The sequence below is a fragment of the Diabrotica virgifera genome, chromosome 3 (genome assembly GCF_917563875.1).
Source record: "Diabrotica virgifera virgifera chromosome 3, PGI_DIABVI_V3a".
Lineage (NCBI taxonomy): Eukaryota > Metazoa > Arthropoda > Insecta > Coleoptera > Chrysomelidae > Diabrotica > Diabrotica virgifera.
In genome coordinates, this window is record NC_065445.1 from 251,531,511 (window position 1) to 251,551,280 (window position 19,770).

The 19,770-nt window shown below is 33.3% G+C and overlaps 1 pseudogene; it reads left to right on the forward strand.

The window, feature by feature from the left end:
- The first annotated feature begins 1,271 nt into the window (after positions 1-1,271).
- LOC126881692 (cytochrome P450 4C1-like) overlaps positions 1,272-19,770 on the forward strand; it is a 39,503-nt pseudogene continuing 21,004 nt past the window's right edge.

Below are 19,770 nucleotides of genomic sequence, written 5' to 3' on the forward strand. Positions count from 1 at the left end.
TTAATGGCATGGACTTTATGTCATTCAGCCAGTCACAACATGAGTATTAGTGTCACGTGTAGGGTGTATGTTGAGTAAGTGTCTTGTTACTTTGCAAAGTCGACGTCATTGTCTTTGCAAAGAGACGCTAATTGTATCCGAACGTCTGCGGTCCCTCCGGTGAGTACCGATCCCACAAGGACAGAAAAGGATAAATCATATTATTTACAAATTTTGGCTATTTACAGGGCGATGAAAATTTATGATCTCATGGTCTTTGACATAAAATTAATTCTCTAAGTTCTCCCCATAAAAATTATTTAACAGTATCTATCAAAAATTGTATGTCGTTAATCCCTGTCCATTTCTTTATATTTCGAGGCCGGGACATTTTCTTGCGTCCCATTCTTCCCTTGCCTTAAATTGTGTCGTCGTTTATAGGTTGGAGGAACTGGTATTTTTCATTTCGCATGATGTGACACATATATGCCTTTTTTCTTTTCTTGATGGTTTCGAAAAGTTGGCGATGTTGGTTGATTCTTTTAAGGACATCTGCATTTGTGACTTTCGCCGTCCATGGTATCTTTAGGATACGGTGATGAAGCCCCATTTCGAAGGCTTCTAATCTCTTTATATCCCTCTCTGTAGGTGTCCAGTTCTCTACGCCATACAGCAGCACCGACCATACGTAGCAATTAGTAAACCTTAGTCTCAGTTGAAGATCGAACTCTGAACATGTCAGTACCTTCCTGAATTTTACGAAGTTTTACGAGCTTGCTCAATGCGACATTTTACTTCACTGTTTGATGCCCAGTCTTCAAAAAGCCACGTTCCCATGTACTTAAATTTGCTCACTCCTTCAATGGACTTGGTATTAAGTTTTGTGGTGGAATTTTCAAAATGCCAAATGGCAAGACCAAGACTCACGTCGGGTTGTAGAGCCAATGATGATGATTCTCTTCATAACAAGCGAATTGCAATTCTTGTAGCAAAAAAAAATAAATAAACTTCGTGGTAGTTTGATAGATCCAAACACGGAAGGTGTGAGATTAAAAATTAAAAAATAATATTTATAGAATTGTTTACACTTTCTTCAAAAACGATATTAGTTTTTATAAATAAACCAAAAACTATTTAATCTTTATTCACAATAAATTTACACTACATAACAAAACGCGAAGATAAATATTATGAATCAACTTTATCAATCGTTCAACCTTACTTCGGTCCTGATGTTTGTCATCAATTTGCAGACCATATAAAAGATCTTAAGGAGGAGTGAATCCAGTCTTAAAAAATATTGAGTAAAGTATGGTGTCGCTGTTGTTGTTCGCGATTGTTTTTCCGCTTTTTATTGTTTACTATGCCAGACGGAAACGCAGATATGAGGAGTTTTGGAGGCATGTTTTAGCTATACCTGGACCAAAGGCAAGGCCTATCCTTGGGACGCACTATAAAATTCATACGCCAGGTAATTAAGTAGTAGGTAATAAGTGGCTGAGTGGCAAATCTCTAGACAAATTATGTTCAATCTGATTTTAATCAATAACAAAACAATTTAGGATCAACAAAACTTAACGTAACAATAGAACTAATTTAAAAGAGTTGCATTAATTTAATATTTAGATATAGTACTTACGTTCTTTAAAGGTAAAATATTGCAAATTGCAAAACCTCTAAATTTTAACGAACCGCTTGGATTGACATGAAATTTGGCATAAACATAGCTAACAAGTCAAGAAAAAGTGATATTGTGCCGATGTGTGCTTTTGTCCTAGGGGTGAGTTTTATCCCCTTTTGGGGGTGAAAAATACATGTTTGAAATAAGTCCGGAAATGGATAAAATGACTAATTCTAAGCAACTTCTGTTCCATAAAGTTTTTTCACCAAGTTAATACTTTTCTAGTTATTTGCGAGTGAATATGTTAATTTTTCTACAAAATAACCACGTTTTCAGACGGTTCTTCGCAAAAAACTCAAAAAGTTAGTATTTGGTCGAAAAAAAATTCTTATGAAAAATATAGTACGTAAAAAACTGAAAAACATGGTGTATATATTAGGTCACTATACCTAGTAGAAGCAAAGTTAGAGCTAATGAAAAATAGGTTCATATTCGTCAAATTCCAAATCGTATATTTTAACGTGCCATAACCAAAAAAACGAAGCACTTTTTTGGGGAGAACTCATTTTATCTTTTTTAGTGTATTTAAAAAATGCTTATTTTTTTAAATTTTAGCCTAAAAAGTAAACAAGTTACGCTCAAATTAAAGTTGGTCCCTTTTTTTGGTAAGAAATCGGGAAAATCACCCCCCAATTAGCATTTCAAATGAACTTAATTGTTACCACTTCACAAGATTTTTACTCACGTATTTATTTATCATATTATGATCTGTAAGTTTCATCGGTTCAAAGTCTTTATTTTTGAAAGAGCTGTAGTTAAAAGGGCTTGAACGAGTCACTTATCACGAGTGTATGCAAATTTAGAAACACCGAATCTTAAGCAATTTTTGTCTTACAGAACAACAAAAAAATATAAAATATTCAGAAAGGTAAAGCCGACGATTGTTTAAGATTTTTGGTATTAACAATTTTTAATTTACTTTGAAAAAAAAATTAAAATTAAAATTTTTAAAAATTTTACTTTAAAAACCACATTTTTTCAAAAATAAGCACTTTTAATCGACGAAACTTACAAATCATATAAAAACAACATAAGTAAAGCAACTTGTGAAGCGGTAACGATTAATGTCATTTAAATTACTAATTGGGGGGTGATCTTCCTGATTTTTTTTTTGCCAAAACAAAAGGGACCAACTTTATTTTGAGCGTAACTTGCTTACATTTGATGCTAGAAATTTTTTTTATAAAAACAGAAATAAAGCTTTTTTTAAACACTTTAAGAAAGTTGTAATGTGTTTTCCCCAAGAATGCTTCATTATTTGGATATTTCACATTCAATTATTCTATTTGGAATTTTTCGAATATGAACCTATTTTTCATTATCTATAACTCTGCTTTTGCTAGGTATAGAGACCTAATATACACACCATTTTTTTCACTTTTTTATAGGCTATAGTATTGCTAAGAATATTTTTTCGGCAAAATGCTTACGTTTTGAGTTATTTGCGAAAACCGTCTAAAAACGTGGTTATTTTGTTGAAAAATGAACATATTCAGTTGCAAATAACTCGGGAAGTATTGATTTCTTGAAAAAACTATAAAACAAAAGTTGCTTAAAATTAGTCAGTTTATCCATTTCGGGACTAATCTTGGACCTATATTTTTTCACCCACGAGATGGGGTGAAACTCACCACCAGGTCAAAAGCACACATCGGCACCATATCACTTTTTTTATTTGACATATTAACTATGCGTATGCCAAATTCCATGTCAATCCAAGACGTTCTTTAAAATTTAAAGCAAAAACCGTGAAAGAATGTACTAATATAATATTATGTACGTATAACACACTGCATAAATGGCAAAGGAGAAAGTTAATACGAACCGTTTGTTTATATTAACTTTCTCCTCTATATTAACATATATACAGCGTGTCTACTTAAATTGGCAACGTATGGAAAAAGTTTTATGTTCATTTTATGAAAAAAAGTTATTTTTAAAATATGCAACCAATAGATATCAAATTTTATCAGTCCTATATCTCTTTTAAAGATACAAATTCACGAATGGCTGTTAGCAATCACATTTTCTATTAACTCTCTGTTTCTTGCAATATGCATCTATCAAAAATTGTATGTCGTTAATCCCTGTCCATTGCCTTATATTTCGAGGCCAGGACATTTTCTTGCGTCCCATTCTTCTATTGCAGGGGTTTCCCAACCTTTTAGCAACTCCGTACCACCTGAAATATTTCGAAGATTTTGGCGTACCACCAAACACCGGTGGGGGAGGCATGGGATGGAAGGACCCCCCCCCCCATTCCTATTTTTTTACTATCAAAAATATGTCCATTGGCTTGTCTTATTTTAATTAAATAGCTAATATAACTTTATATTTAATTATTCATTCACTTTTCCAAGCCATTATCAACACAACAATAAATACAATTATTTGTCAAATGTGTTTTAATTTTTATTTAAAAATAATTATAGGTACAGATATACGTATATTAATAAAATTTTGACAGTAAAGGAAAAATATAACAATTATGCATATTACTGTTTATTAATCATAGCTAGGTATACAAAAACATAATAGTGCAATATTATACAATTGGTACAAACTATCAGCCAAAAAAAATACAAATCAATAAAAGTCAACATTAGTCATTGTGTATCGAGAATGCGAAGCTTGTTGCAGTTTGTCTGTGATTAAAGTGTCAATTGCATGAGTAGTTGCACTTAATTTTATTGTTCTTCAACACTTCTTAGCCTGTTTCTTGCAAGCAAGCAAGCAATTTGATTCAACCCGACCTGTGGGAGATGTTCATCCTATCGAAAAAGTACATTCGGGTGTAACAATTCATTGGGGCGAGGTGTTTTGACCCGAGTAAAAACAGGGATCACCCCACCTCGCTCCAATGCCCCAGGCTATCCCTTTCCCCCCTATAGCACGCTGATGCGCGATGGGGGCACAACTATCGTAGCCAAATGCTCTTCACAATGGAATCCTGGGTAATAGGATTTCAATGTGGTTGCATAATCGAATTACAAAACTAGGCCAGCGTGAACCGCTCTGTGCCTTTATCTTCTAGTTACTTATCCACGGTACTAAAATTGCTTGCTTGGGCCCCAAGTCACTGTACCAAGCCCCACTGAGCTCGGTCCAATGACTTGGTGCTCAAGAATTTTATGATTTTTGTGTTTTTTATGTTTTTTTTGATGGCTTACGCCTTTTTTGTCTTTTTTGTGTTTTTTGTTGTTGGCTTGCGCCTTTTCCTCTATTTTCTTACTGGCTGACTTAGCTGGTCGTGGTGTTGGACCTACGCTTGGGTTGCGTGTTTCTTCGGCACTAGGTGTTTCGAGCCACGAACTGACTACTACTTTCACTTTTACTTTTTCTTTTACTTTGTCACTCTTTGTTTGCTTTATTCGATTAACTTTAATCCACTATTTGCTGTTTAGGACGTTTGTGCTTCCATCGGTGGAACGCGTCATATCCTAGCATCTCTCGAAGTATGTGACTTGGGCGGTGCGCCAGCTCTGCGAATTTGACCCTTGCTTTATCTGTCACCATTTCGGTGACTCTCACCTGTTGAAGTTCTCTGAACAGGAACCTTTCTGCGACGTATCTTGGGACTCTGGCTGCTTCTCTTAAGCTGGTGTTGTGGACCGCTTGTATCTTCTTTTTGTGGGTGTTGCATACTTGTCCCCATGCGAAAGATGCGTATGTTAATACCGGTAATATTATGCTATATTTATTAGTCTTAACCTCGTTTTTAGTCTTAATTTACTTTTTCTTCCTGTGAGTCCTCTTAATGTTGCTCTCGCCATGTTGTCCTTCTGGACTGTGGTTCTACGTGTTTTTGAAAGGTTAATCCTTTGTCCATGATGACTCCCAGGTATTTAGCTTCATTTTTCCACTCGATGGGGTTGTTTAGCACCGTCAGCTCTTCTTCTGGCTGTTGTCTTCCTTTCTTATATAGTACCGCTTGTGTCTTTTACGAGTTGATGGCTATCTTCCATTTTATACACCATTCCTCGATGTCTTCTAACGCTGTTTGCAGGTTGGTCACTGCTATATCTACGTTTCTATGTTTGGCCACTATCGCTGTGTCGTCGGCGTAAAGGCTCATAAGGGTACCTGGTGTTCTAGGTACGTCAGCGGTGTATATATACACCGGTGTGTATATATATATATATACAGGTAGTTGTTCTATCCCGAAAGTTCTTCAATACCAATTGGTAGACCAATCAAATGCTCACTTTTTAAAAACGGGAATACGTCATCCGTACGACAATTTTTATGTTGTCATAAGTTTCAATGCTAATAAATGGTTCAAAAACTTAGGTTTTGCAATATATTTTGGGATTTTCTTGGGTATAGGTATATTAAGTGGTTCTTATATTGGTATTTATATCAATTTTTTCCCTTAAAAATTTATAGTCTGGTGACAAAAAACGAGAATTGATTTAACACTTATTGTAAATGGGGAAAACAGTTTAATTCGCACAAAAATAAAAAAAAAATAGAAGAAAAAGTTTAAAAGCAAAAATATTAGGTACTATTCCACGAATATACTGTTTTGGATTAACGCGACAACGAATATTTTAGTGTGCAACACAAGAAGTACGAAAGTATTTTTCTCTAATAATTATTCCAATAAACAACAATATAATTTGCAATTTACTTTCGTTCTTCATATTTTGCACAGGAAAGTCAACTTATTGGCCTACTGACCCCAACAAGATACCTGACCTAATTGATTTTTTCATAACCAAAAATATATCGCAAAACTACCTGAAAATAGATGAATGTCATAAGTTATGTTCTGACCATACAGCAATAACACTAACACTAAGCGAAAACATAATATATAAAGAAAATAACCCTTCGCTAACTAATAAGTACACCGACTGGATAAGCTTCAGACAAATGCTAGAAGAAACAATTAATTTAAACGTTTCTCTTAGAACCGTAAAAGACATTGAAAAAGAAGTTGACCAACTCAATAAATAAAGACATCCAAAGAATATCTTGGGAATGTACTCCAGACATCAAAAGACGCCTAAAAGGATGCAACTACCCGGCAGAAATTAGAACGCTGGTATACGAAAAACGGAAATCAAGACGAAAATGGTTCCAAAGTAGAGCTCCTCAAGATAAAACAATTGTAAATAATCTCACCCAACAACTAAAAAGGGAGATAAAAGAATTTAAAGAAGAATCCATTAGGACATACTTAAACAACCTAACGAATGAAAGATCCACAGAATACTCACTATGGAAGGCAGCCAATGGATTAAAAAGACCAATGATACAAATACCACCCATAAAAAAAGAAGACGGCACTTGGGCTAGAAGCAGCGAACAAAAAGCAGAATGCTTTGCTACACATCTAGAAAAAATATTTCAACCGCATCAACAACAACAAGAAGAAGAAGCATTACAGAGCAACCATTTGCAAGAAGAAGAGACATAATGCCAGTAACTGTAGAAGAAGTAATAAAAGAAATCAAGTATAATTTAAACCCGAGAAAAGCTCCTTGCTTTGATTTAATAACAGGACAAATATTAAAACAGCTCCCAAGAAAAGCAACTGTCAAGTTGACCTATTTAATTAATGCTGCGATCAGATTAAAATATATTCCTTCATTGTGGAAAGTGGCGGAAATAGTAATGATACCAAAACCAGGCAAACCACCACATATAACCTCTTCCTATAGACCAATATCACTGCTACCCACAATGTCTAAATTATTTGAAAAACTTCTCCTCAGAAGATTGCAACCAATTATAGTAAACAAAAAATTAATTCCAAATCACCAGTTTGGTTTTAGGCAAAAACACTCAACTATAGACCAACTCCACAGTCACCGATATTATAGAAAATGCACTAGAGGAAAGAAAAGTTTGTTCAGCTTTATTCTTAGATGTTGCCCAGGCATTTGACAGAGTTTGGCATGAAGGACTATTTCATAAATTAGAGACTATTCTTCCAAAATCATACACAGACATAATTAAATCGTACTTAACTGATAGATATTTCAGAATCAAGCAAGATGATGCTTATTCTGAACTTAAAGAAATAAAAGCCGGAGTCCCCCAGGGTAGCGTATTGGGTCCGGTCCTATATCTCCCTTATACATGTGATCTACCAGAATTCGATAACTACTGTTTAGCTACCTTTGCCGACGACACCGCCATATTAGCAGTAGGTAAAGATAACGTAGAAACAGCCAATAAACTACAAAATGCGATAAGCAAATTTCAAAAATGGACTAAGACGTGGAAGATTACATTGAATGAAAGCAAATCAGTACATGTTGATTTCACTAATAAAAAAATTCTGTACGCACCAATAAAAATTAATGGACAAGACATTCCGTATGCCAACACAGCCAAATACCTGGGCTTAACCCTAGACACGAAGCTTCGCTGGAAAGCCCATGTAAAGAAAAAGAAGGAAGAATTAAATATTAAATATAAAAAATTGTACTGGCTACTGGGAAGATACTCAGGGTTGTCAACGTATAACAAGATGCTAATCTACAAACAAGTTATAAAACCAGTATGGACGTATGGTATCCAACTGTGGGGATGTACAAAAAAGACAAACTTGAAAATAATACAAACTTTTCAAAACAAAGTATTAAGGGGCATAGTTAACGCACCCTGGTACATCCGTAATGACGATATCCACAAGGATCTACGAATGGAGCCCGTCGACAAAGAAATCCGAAAACACGCAGAAAGTCATGAAAAAAGACTTCTTCTCCACGAAAATATTGAGGCCATCCAGCTCCTGGACAACTCAAACCAGAAAAGAAGACTGAAGAGGGCCAAACCTCACGAGTTGGTGTAGTGTGCGACAAAGCTAATAGCGGAGCATTGCGCGACTAGTGTGCAAGCAACGTGTTGGTGTAGTGCGTGATAAAGTGAAAAGCAGCGCTTTGTGTGATAGTGCGCAATCAAAAAGTGCGCCAGTAATAATAAAGACAACTAAGAAGACATCAAAGGGTGACTCTTAGATATTAAGTAGTTAGTAAGATAGGATAGATAAAAAGTTACTCATTGGTCAAAGACCAGATTGTAGCACTTAGCAAATAAAAAAAAAAAAATATTTTGCACAGTAAAATATTCGTTGTCGCGATTATATTTTGTCGCGATTATTATGTTTTTCGTAGAATGGACAGCATTTTTATCATTTTTATTCGTATGCAACAACAAAAAAACGAATAATATAACTAATTTATTATTAGGTTAAAAAAAAACACATAATATAATATTAACATATTCAGACACGAGGAAGTATTTGCTACATATTTTCTTATGTTTAGATTTATGATAGATTAGAGTTATGATAGATCTTAATTTATCTTTATGGCAACATTTTATTATCCATTGTTTGATAATGTTAAGGTATTTGGGAAATGTAAAAAACATTAATTTGTTTCCACCTGGTTCAGGAATTTTGGAGTTGTTTTTACATATACAGTCGGAAAAATGAAAGAATACCCATGAACGAACATATAAAACACGCTGTATTTTCCTGTCACCGTGTCATAAAAAAAATTGGCCAGCGCAAGTACATGTAATAATTATTGTTACATTTACTTGCGCTGGGCAATTTTCTTTGTGACACAGTGACAGGAAAATACAGCGTGTTTTATATGTTCGTTCATGGGTATTCTTTCAATTTTCCTACTGTAGCTATGCTACAAATGTTACCGCCACTCATCTAAAAAATATTTCATTATTATAACATAAAAACTACATTTTTAAATTGTTAAACTAACCTATATATCACAGCTACGAAAACACACTTCACAAGTCATTACTGCCTTCATATATGACCCAAATAAATATTTAGTATTTATAATAATATTGTCCTTACACACTTAAAAACTCAATAATTATTAAACAAATAAACGATATTATAAGAAAATTCCAAAAAATATACGGAAATACAACCACAAACAACTGTCAAATTTAACTTTGTCGTACGAGTGACGTGGGCATTCCCCTCCACCTCGCTACCGTCCACATAGTTACGAGACAACCTACCCCCTATCTATGAACCTTGCATTTGTACTACGATGTTATATTATCATTCCTATACCGTTGTACGGAGTTGAGTCGTGGACTCTCACAGACACCACCTGTGAGAAAATTGAGGCTTTTGAAATGTGGCTGTATAGTCGAATCCTGAAGATATCTTATACTGACCACATTGCTAATCAGAGTGTTTTGCTGAGAATGCAAAAAGGAAAAGAGCTGTTAATCATAATAAAAACAGCCAAAATCGAATACCTCGGTCACATCATGAGGAACAGTGAAAGATATTGACTGCTGCAACTAATCTTGCAGGGAAAAGTCACCTTTGCAGGACCGGGAAGGCGAAGGATTTCCTGGCTGAAAAATCTACGTACGTGGTTCAACACAACCACTACAAATCTTTTAAGAGCAGCAGTGTGCAAAGTACAAATTGCCAGAAGAAGAAAATTTGTAAATGGCCTTTGAATAGACATCTTTTTCTGTAGGTAACCCCACAAAAAAATCTAGTGGCGTCAAATCGGGAGACCAAGGAGGCAAAAAATTTCAGAAACCCGGTGTGTAACTCTTCCATTAAAACGATTTTTAAGGTATTCGTCTAACCTACTGTTACATACTGAGTATTTAAATTCATCTCTAAAAAATGTTACAAAACAGATATTAACTATTAGAAAGGCTAGTAACTTTTTAATCTTCATTAGATTTTTATAGAATTTTGTTTTTGTGAAAATTAGTTTATCATTTTTTATCGTAACGGAAGAAGAATTATCATATTTGTCATAAATAAAAATACTAAGTCATTACTACACTGTTTGGGCCTTGGGGTCTACTACTAAAGGTCAGAGACTTTGTGGCAACACGTATGCGGTAGTTACGCAAATTGACATTATTATACCTAATTATAACAATATTAAATATTATAAAACAAAATGAAAGACAAAAGATTAAGTAAAACTTATTAAATAACAAAAGTAGTGGAGTCAATGGAGTTTTTACTTACGGAAAAAATGAAACAAGATTTACCATTTTATAATTTCATTAAGAAATGTATAATAAACAACACATGAAAAAGTTCTACTCCAAAAGTTGGTGCTCAATTTTTTATTAAACAAATAAACTGCGAAATTGGTTGTTTTTTAAATACCTACGAAAATATAAATTTCAGAAAAAAACAAATTTTCAAAATTTAGTTATACTAACAATCCTTAACAATAGTAGACTATACTAAAAATCATTTGAACGTAAATAGAGTTTTTGATGTCAAACTACTACAATTCTACAGTGTGTGAATATTGCTACGAAATTAAGAAAAAAAAAACGTAATTATCTTTTAAACTACCCTATATTATTACATTTACAACCTTATATTTTAAGAACGAAGACATCGAAGAGAATCCAAAAATGTAAAAATATACAGGGTGTTCCATTAAAAAACGAAGTTATAAGCAACTTCCGGTAAAATCGGAAGTAGCAAATAGATGAAAATATTTTCATTAAATAGATCACTCTTCAAAACCCCTCCATCCCAATTTTCATGATTCTGTTCCCTTTAGTTCTCCAGATATCTCTAATAGGCCTTTTATCTGCCTCACCCTGTACAGTTTTCAATATATTGGAAAAAATTGATTTTCATTTTGTAATTCCAAAGGGCTATAACTTTTTTAAAGTGCTATTTGTACTAAGGTAAGTTAGGTTCAATCAACCTATTTTTGACCCCAGATTCTGTGGTATAATTTATGGCCAATTTTTTTGGGACACCCTGTATATCAAGGTCAAAATAGTGCTCTACAGTGTAGTATTCTTCCCGATTACTCCATATATTTACGTGGTTTTTAAATATATCTATCTCTTTAGTTATATATATATGTCTATATGTGTTGGTATGATATTTCAACATGTTTACCAATTGGCTCGTTTTAATCCAGTTCAGTCTTCTTACAAGTCTCTTTGATAACGGGTAGACCTAGAAACACGTAAGAGACTCCAATTGAATCGAAACACAACCGTCTATGTTTATTTTATTAATACAAGTATTTTTCTCCTTCTATTTTAATAATCTTAATTAAATAAATAAACTGTATTTTTCAGAATCACTCTTTCAGACTGAAAGAGAAAACAGCAATAACTATGCTCCTATCTACAGATTATGGACACTTGACATGTCAATTGTTTGCTTGGTGAACCCAGAGGATATTGAGGTAAATATAGAATAAAGGAATAACATTGTAAGTGGAAATAGTATTGTTAGATACCTATTTTTTTTAAATCTGTTTGCGTCATCAGATTCTAAAAATTCCATTTCTCTATCAATTTCTATTTTAAAAAATACCAATAAAATCTGATATACAGATACGCCCTGCCTAAGCGTCTAGTACTAGATCTTCTGTAGTCTGTGTCCAAATAAGCTTTGAGTCTAAAATGTATAGAATATTTTTTGCTTAGCATGAATGTTTTTATCAACTTTGCGGTCAAAATATAATAAAAACTTTCCACCCCGAGATGGGGTAGCAACCACCCCCATGGTAAAATCGCCTTTCGTTGTCATATAGATTTTGATCCTTGGACTATCCACTACTTATTCTCAAATTTTCATGCAAATCGATCCATTCTGTAAAAATTGCGAGGTGAAAAGCTTCGGTTCCTGGACTATTAATAAAAATACATAGATTAATTATTATTTAATACGATTGTTTAGGTTACATAAAAAGAATGTGTGTACTTTGTACGCACGTAAGATTTTATACTTCTATTATATGATTTCAACGAAATTAATATACTTGAAACAGTTTATTTATATTTTATTTAAATATTAAACTAATTTTAATACTTACTACTTCTCAAAAATTTGTATTAAAACAGCGCCAAAAATTAAAATAATAAAAGAATAAAACACACACAAACAAACACATTGAAAAATGCCACAAATGATTTCTGAAAAATGTAGGAAAAAATTTTAACTAAATACGTATTTTCTGAAAAAAAAATATAATAAATAAACTTACAATCCTAAAATGTATAAAAAAAATAAAAGTTTCCATTGGGGTTCGAACCCGCTTATCAGCGCTGTTAGTATTGAAATTCATTCACCTTAAACTTACCCACGGAGACCATGTGTCATCACGTGCGAAGATCAAGTAACTAAACGAATTAAACTTTTGACGGTTCTGAATTTAACCAAATTATTTAGATTTTGAATTGAAATTATTTAGAATTGAATGAAATTGAAAAAAAAATACAACAAAACATGAGTAAGAAAACAATATATTAGGTGAATATTGATAGAAATTTTGATGGTAATCAAATTATGTAAATCAAAGCATTACATACTATTTTGGTAGGTTCTTTTTAAATTTTCCCAATAGGTAGGTACCTATGAAATTTTTTATTAGGATACTGAAACATTTACAATTATAACGTACTTGTCGCTTTCATAAACTATTTAAAAAGTCACTACAATATTTTTCTGATTCTTCAGTTTTGTATGAGATCGGCCCGCTTGATTGATGTTATCCACAGATCTCTACGCCTTCGAGATAGTCGGTTTTTATCAGTAATTTTGTGTTTGAAAACCGCAGTCACAGAATAAGTCACTTCTCTGTTTGATGGGCTTCCACACCTGGAATATTTTCTATGTTAATAAGTCTAAAAATTTATACGGAAACTATTTAAAAAGGCAGTATAACTATTAACTAACTTTTGTCTGCTGTTTCTCTTCTCACAAATTTTATGACACAACAGCCATAACCACAAAAATAGACCACATCAAACCACAGCTGTGCTACATCCGCCATATTGGATAATCTTTGACATGTCATTTGAACACCCAATCAGAGCAAAGGTATAACGCGCGTGCGTCCGGCACTAAGGATTTTGAAGTAAAATTCACTCCCATCGCGCCTAAAGAAGTATAACTTCAATATTAAATATATCGATGTACTTATTAATATATAAGTAGAACGCACGCATTCGGCGACTTTGCCCCAGAGAATTCCGCTGATTAAACATAAAGCTTATTATGATATTGTATTTACAACCTACTAAAGTGAAAACATATAAACAAACCACGCATCTATAAAAAGGGATATACGAAATAAGGCGAGATTATTACTAATTCTAATTAAGTCAGTCAGATATGGTCATCAGCTGAATATACTTTATTGCATTTAATCACCTAATAAAGTAGAGATGGGTAACTAAGTGTATCTCTGTTAATCAACCTTAAACCAAGGGATAAACTACCCCAACAACCACCATATCTGACCTCTGGATATGTCCATATTATTTTTGTTTAACAGGCCTACAAGAATATTAAATGTATTGATTTATTTCAGATGGTACTTAATAATCCAAAACACTCTACCAAAAGCTTTGTATACAAATTCATTCACGAATGGTTAGGGACAGGCCTCTTAACTGCTGACGGTAGGTTGACATTATATTTTTATAAACTTAGGGAGTGTGAGCCATATGGCTAAATCTGGATCAAAAATAAAACTTTATTGAGACCAATTTTTTGGTAACACTTTCGTGGCTTCTAAAATTTCGTTTTGTTTCGTTTTACAACGAAATGATTATTTATTTATATTAGTTTTACTTTTACTATATAATGGAGAAGAAAACATAATTGTAATGGAAGATCTAAACGGTAAAGTCGGAAACAACAACAGCGGAATAGAGAAGTGCATGGGAAAAGAAGGAGAAGAAATACTAAACAAAAATGGTGAAAGAATAATAGAAATATGTAGTGAGAACAAACTATTTATAACAAATACAAAATTTAAACATAAAGAAGTACACAAATACACGAGAGTACAAGAGAGCAGAAACGAAAAATCAATCATAGATTACTTTTTAGTAAGCAGCAACAAATGGAAAAGAGTACAGGATACGAAAGTGAAAAGAGGCTCAGAGATTGGCAGTGACCACCATCTAGTAATAATGAAAATTAGAACAACAGAGGAAAAATAAGAAAAAAGAAGAAAGGTATTAAACAAAAAAATAGAAAGTTACAAATTAAAAGAGAAAAGATATAAGAAGAAATTCCAAGGAAAATTAGATAACACTCTGAAAGGTAGGGCAAAAAATAGAAATATAGAAGAAAAATGGGAATATCTAAGAACCAGCATAATCAAAGCAGCTGAGGAAACTTGCGTGAAAGCAAAAATAGCAAATACTAACATGAGGAGAACGGAATGGTGGACGGAAGAAATACGATAGAAAATAAAGAACAAAAAAACAAATGGAAGAGGTACCTAAGCACAGAACACCCGGAAGATTATGAGGCATATAAAGAAAAAAGGAAAGAGGTTAAAATAGCAGTGAAAGCAGGAAAGGAAAAGTCATGGGAGAGATTTGGACAAATAATGACAAAACATTATAGAGAAAACCAAAACCTCTTCTACGGCGCATTAAAACAACTCAGACAAATGAAAGAGCACACGATGCCGAATATAAAACACAAGAATGGAAACGTACTAACAAAAGAAAAACAAATAATGAAAGATGGAGAGAACATTTCAAAGAGCTAATTCATGCAGACACTGATAACATAAGGCAGATACAAGAAAGGAATGAAGAACAACAAGTGGAATCCATAACAAGAGAGGAATTAGAGAAAGCAATAGAAAGAGTAAAATTGGGCAAAGCACCAGGCAAGGATCATATCACCCCGGAAATGTTAAAATTCATGGGGACAGAGGGAATGGATAGCATAAAAGAACTAATGAATGATATCATAAATAGAGCAGAATTACCAAAGGACTGGAAGAAAGACATTATACTACCAATACACAAAAAGGGAAACAAGAGAAACTAATAATTACCGAGGTATCACCATATCAAGTATCCCTGGGAAGGTATTGGCAAGAATAATAGAGACAAGAATAAAAACCCAAATAGAAACAACTATGGAAGACACACAGTGTGGATTCAGGAAGGACAGAAGCACGCAAGACCTAATATTCACATTGAGACAAGTAAGTGTGAAGGGAGTCAAGCAGAATAGAGAGATACATATGTGCTTCATTGACCTGGAAAAGGCGTTTGACAGAATCCGAAGAAAGGATGTATGGACGACACTAAAAGAAAGGGGAGTCGACAGACACATAATAGAAGTAGTAAGGGATATGTACAAAAATAATATATATATATAAAGTAAGAACCAATAACGAGGAATCCAGAGAATTTACTACAAGTCAAGGCGTCAAACAGGGATGCGTGCTGAGGCCACTGCTATCATCAGTGGTACTGGATGAAGCGATAAAGAAAGCCAAGCGAAGAATGAGAAAACTAACATTGGGATACTGGCAAACGAAACGGACTCAACTATCGGAGCTACTATTTGCAGACGACATGGTATTGATAGCAGAAAACAGAGAAGACTTACAGAACAATCTTGAAATCCTAGAAGAAGAACTATCAAACATAAATATGAAAATTAATACAGAGAAAACAAAAACAATGATAATTTCAAATACGAGAAAGACACACGCAATAGAATAAGACGGGAAACAACTAGAGCAAGTGGAATATTTTAAATACCTAGGAGTAATAATCGAATCCAATGGTAAACAAGACATGGAAATAAACGAGAGAATGGGACAAACAGGAAGCTTATTTAACACTATGAAAACAACATTTTTGGGAAAAAAAAAGATACCGGAGAAGGTAAAAACGGCAGTCGTTAAATCAGTAGTTAGACCAACAATCATGTTTATCAGCGAGACATGGATATTGATGGGGACACAAAATCCAGAGTCAATGCTATGGAAATGAGGTTCCTAAGGAAAACAGCAAACAGAAAGAGGACAGACAAAATACGAAACGAAACAATTAAATAAAATCTAAAACTAGAATCAATCAATGAAAAAATAGTAGAGGGACAACTTAGATGGTTCGAGCACGTGTGTAGAATGTCGAACGAAAGGCTAACAAAACGAGTGTTCGAAACGAGAGTGCAGAGGAAAAACAAAAGAGGAAGACCAAGAGTTATGTGGGTAGATGAAATCAGGAAAGAAGTCGAGAAGAATATATTGACATTGGAAAGTGCAAAAAACCTTACGCAAGATCGGAAAGCATGGAGACTACAATGCCAAACTCAACTTCACCAGTCCTACACCTAAATGTAGAAAGGCTAAGGACTAAGTAAGTAAGTAAAGTTTTACTCCTAATTGAGTATTAGAGATCATTTTTCGTTGGAATTTTACCGCGCTGGACAAGCGAGAAGTGAGATACAAATGTTAGATCTCCCTCGGCCTTCTTTGCTCCGGCAATTCGTTGGTTTGCAAATTTTAGAAACCATGAAGGTGTTACCAGAAAATTTGTTCCAATAAAGTTTTATTTTTGATAATATTTTAATTTAATTAAAACTAAAGCTTTCGCTTGTCTTAAGGAGATTTCGCCACGACATCCATACCATCATGTTATTTCGTTGAGAATCGATACTGGCAGCCCGAATTTTAGTTTGTTAAGAGATAATCATATGTGCTCTCTCTGATGATAACCTAATAAGGTTTGAAACCGGTTAGGGTGCTTATCGTGCTTTCTGAACGAACTGAAAAATAAGACAGCCCTTGTTCCATCTTACAACGAAATAATTACTTATTCGTTAGTTATATTATGTCTGTTTTAGGTGAGAAATGGTTTAAAAGAAGAAAGATAATAACGCCAGCATTCCATTTCAGTATATTACAAGAATTTGTGGAACTTTTTAATAATGAGACGGAAAGTCTCGTTAACAGTTTGAACAAATTGTGTCATCAAGCTTATATTGATGTCGTACAGCCTTTAACAGAGTTTGCATTAAATTCTATTGCAGGTAAGTAAACCTCTTAAACATAAAAAATGTGATTTAAATCGATAGTTTTGGTTAAAAGCCGGAAGTGATGCTTTAATATTTAAATTTGTATCTGAACACCTAAGGGTTTTTTATTTATCTGAATGATAAGGGAAGAAGCTAACTGAGCGCTTTTGGCTTATAAAGCCATCTACAGAGCTATGGTCAATAGTTTCAAAATACCACTATGACGAGACAGCATCTGCATCCTGCTTCCTGCCATCGTATGCTTCAGATGGTAAGGTTAACCTTACCATGATCAAACTTTTTAACTTATTTTTTGTAATATAGTCTAGGCGCCAGAGGGGTCACCGTGTCCTTTTCAATTCTGGTGGACAAACTCAACGGTTTCTTATGGATTGTTGGTTGCTGATTACGAATTTCGAGGGTGGATTTCGATCCGAGTGGTCAAAAAATTGTTATAAACAATTTAATTGTTTATAAGGCTCTGGCTCATAAACTAAAAGAGTTAAAAAAATGTTTTAAACAAAATTTGTTCCTTAATAAAAAACGAAGAAAAAAACGTTTACTAAACTTAAATGCAACAATTAGAACTCAAGATATTGTAAAATTAGTGCACAATGCAAATTGCAAATTGCAAAATAAGTATTAGTTTAAACTATCAATCTTTATCAATCGTAAATCTTTATCAAACTCGAAACTTTATCAATCGTAACTCGGTTTCTACGCATGCAAATGAGCCTTAGAGTGGAGTAGGTCTCATTTTAAAGCTTAATTAATAGGCTTCCAAACAAAATTTGTTAAATTACTTTATCTTTATTTCTTTTAAAGTTATACCCGTTTGAATTTATAATTTTCTTAAAAAAATTGTACATTAATTTGTTTATGAGGATTTCAAGCAAATTTGAGCTATAAACATTTATACTTTAATTAACAATAATGAAAGAAGAGCTCAAAAGGAACAATTTAAGCTTATGAAATGTTGTAAGTTGATTTTTGGCCAAGATATAGATATTTTAATGGCGCGTTATGAGGCGCAAGATCGGCTCACAGTCAAGTAAGTGACGAAATTCGTAGCCAAAATATCGATATCTTGGCCAAAAATAAACTTACACACATTTTCTTTAGCTAAAAATGTTCCTTTTGAGTTCTTCTATCATTATTGTTAATTAAACAATAAATGTTTATAGCTTAAATTTGCTTGAAACCCTTATAAACAAATTAAAATACAATTTTTTTTAAGAAAATTATAACTTTAAACGGGTATAACTTTAAAACCAACGAAGATAAAGTAATTTAACAAACTTTGTTTGGAAGCCTATTAATTAGGCTTTAAAATGATGCCTTTTAAGGTTCATTTGCATGCATAGAAGCCGAATTATGATAAAGTTTAGATTTATTTGCAATTTGCATTGTGCACTAATTTTATAATATCTTGAGTTCTAATTGTTGGATTTAAGTTTAGTAGACGTTTTTCCTTCGTTTTTTATTAAGGAACAAATTTTAATTGAAATATTTTTTTATCGCTTTTAGTTTATGAGCCAGAGCCTTATAAACAATTAAATTGTTTTAACAATTTTTTGACCACTCGGATCGAAATCCACCCTCGAAATTCGTAATCAACAGCCAAAAATCCATAAGAAACCATTGAGTTTGTCCATCAGAATTGAAAAGGACACGGTGACCTCTATTTGGCGCATAGACTAATAGTCCTTTGGGCAATTCTAGATATTTTTAAACAAATTTTCACATACAACTTTTGCAATCTCGAAAAAAAATTTTATACTAATAAATAACTGCATAAGATACAACTTCTTTTTCAATAATAGGTACATGTATCCCTCTCTCTTTATAGTGATATTTTGAAATTACTGACCATAGCTCGGAAGAAAATACTTTTTTCTTCAAACGTCAAATAATGATGACATTACTTATCTAACTTGATCCTGTCAAAGTTTGATGTCTCCGCCGGCAGCAGTTTTTTTCCCATTTCTTTACGGCGGAGGGAAAAATGTTGTCATGGCAACAATATGAAACATGTCACAAAGCAACAATACAAATGTCATTAACAACAATTAAACATCATTTTTATTTATAGTAATATTAAAAGTACAATTAGTTAATGAGGCATTTTCAAAATTGAAACCGTGCAAAAATGTTCCCGACTCTTGATACGCATTTAAACTTTAAAATTTATCAAACTCGTCTTTAGTGAAAACTTTAGACTTCTGTGCAGTATATCCTTCGCTTGTCTTTTTCAGAAAGGCACGTAACTTTAAAAATTTGCTTATATCCACATTTTTTCTAATAACTGACTCGG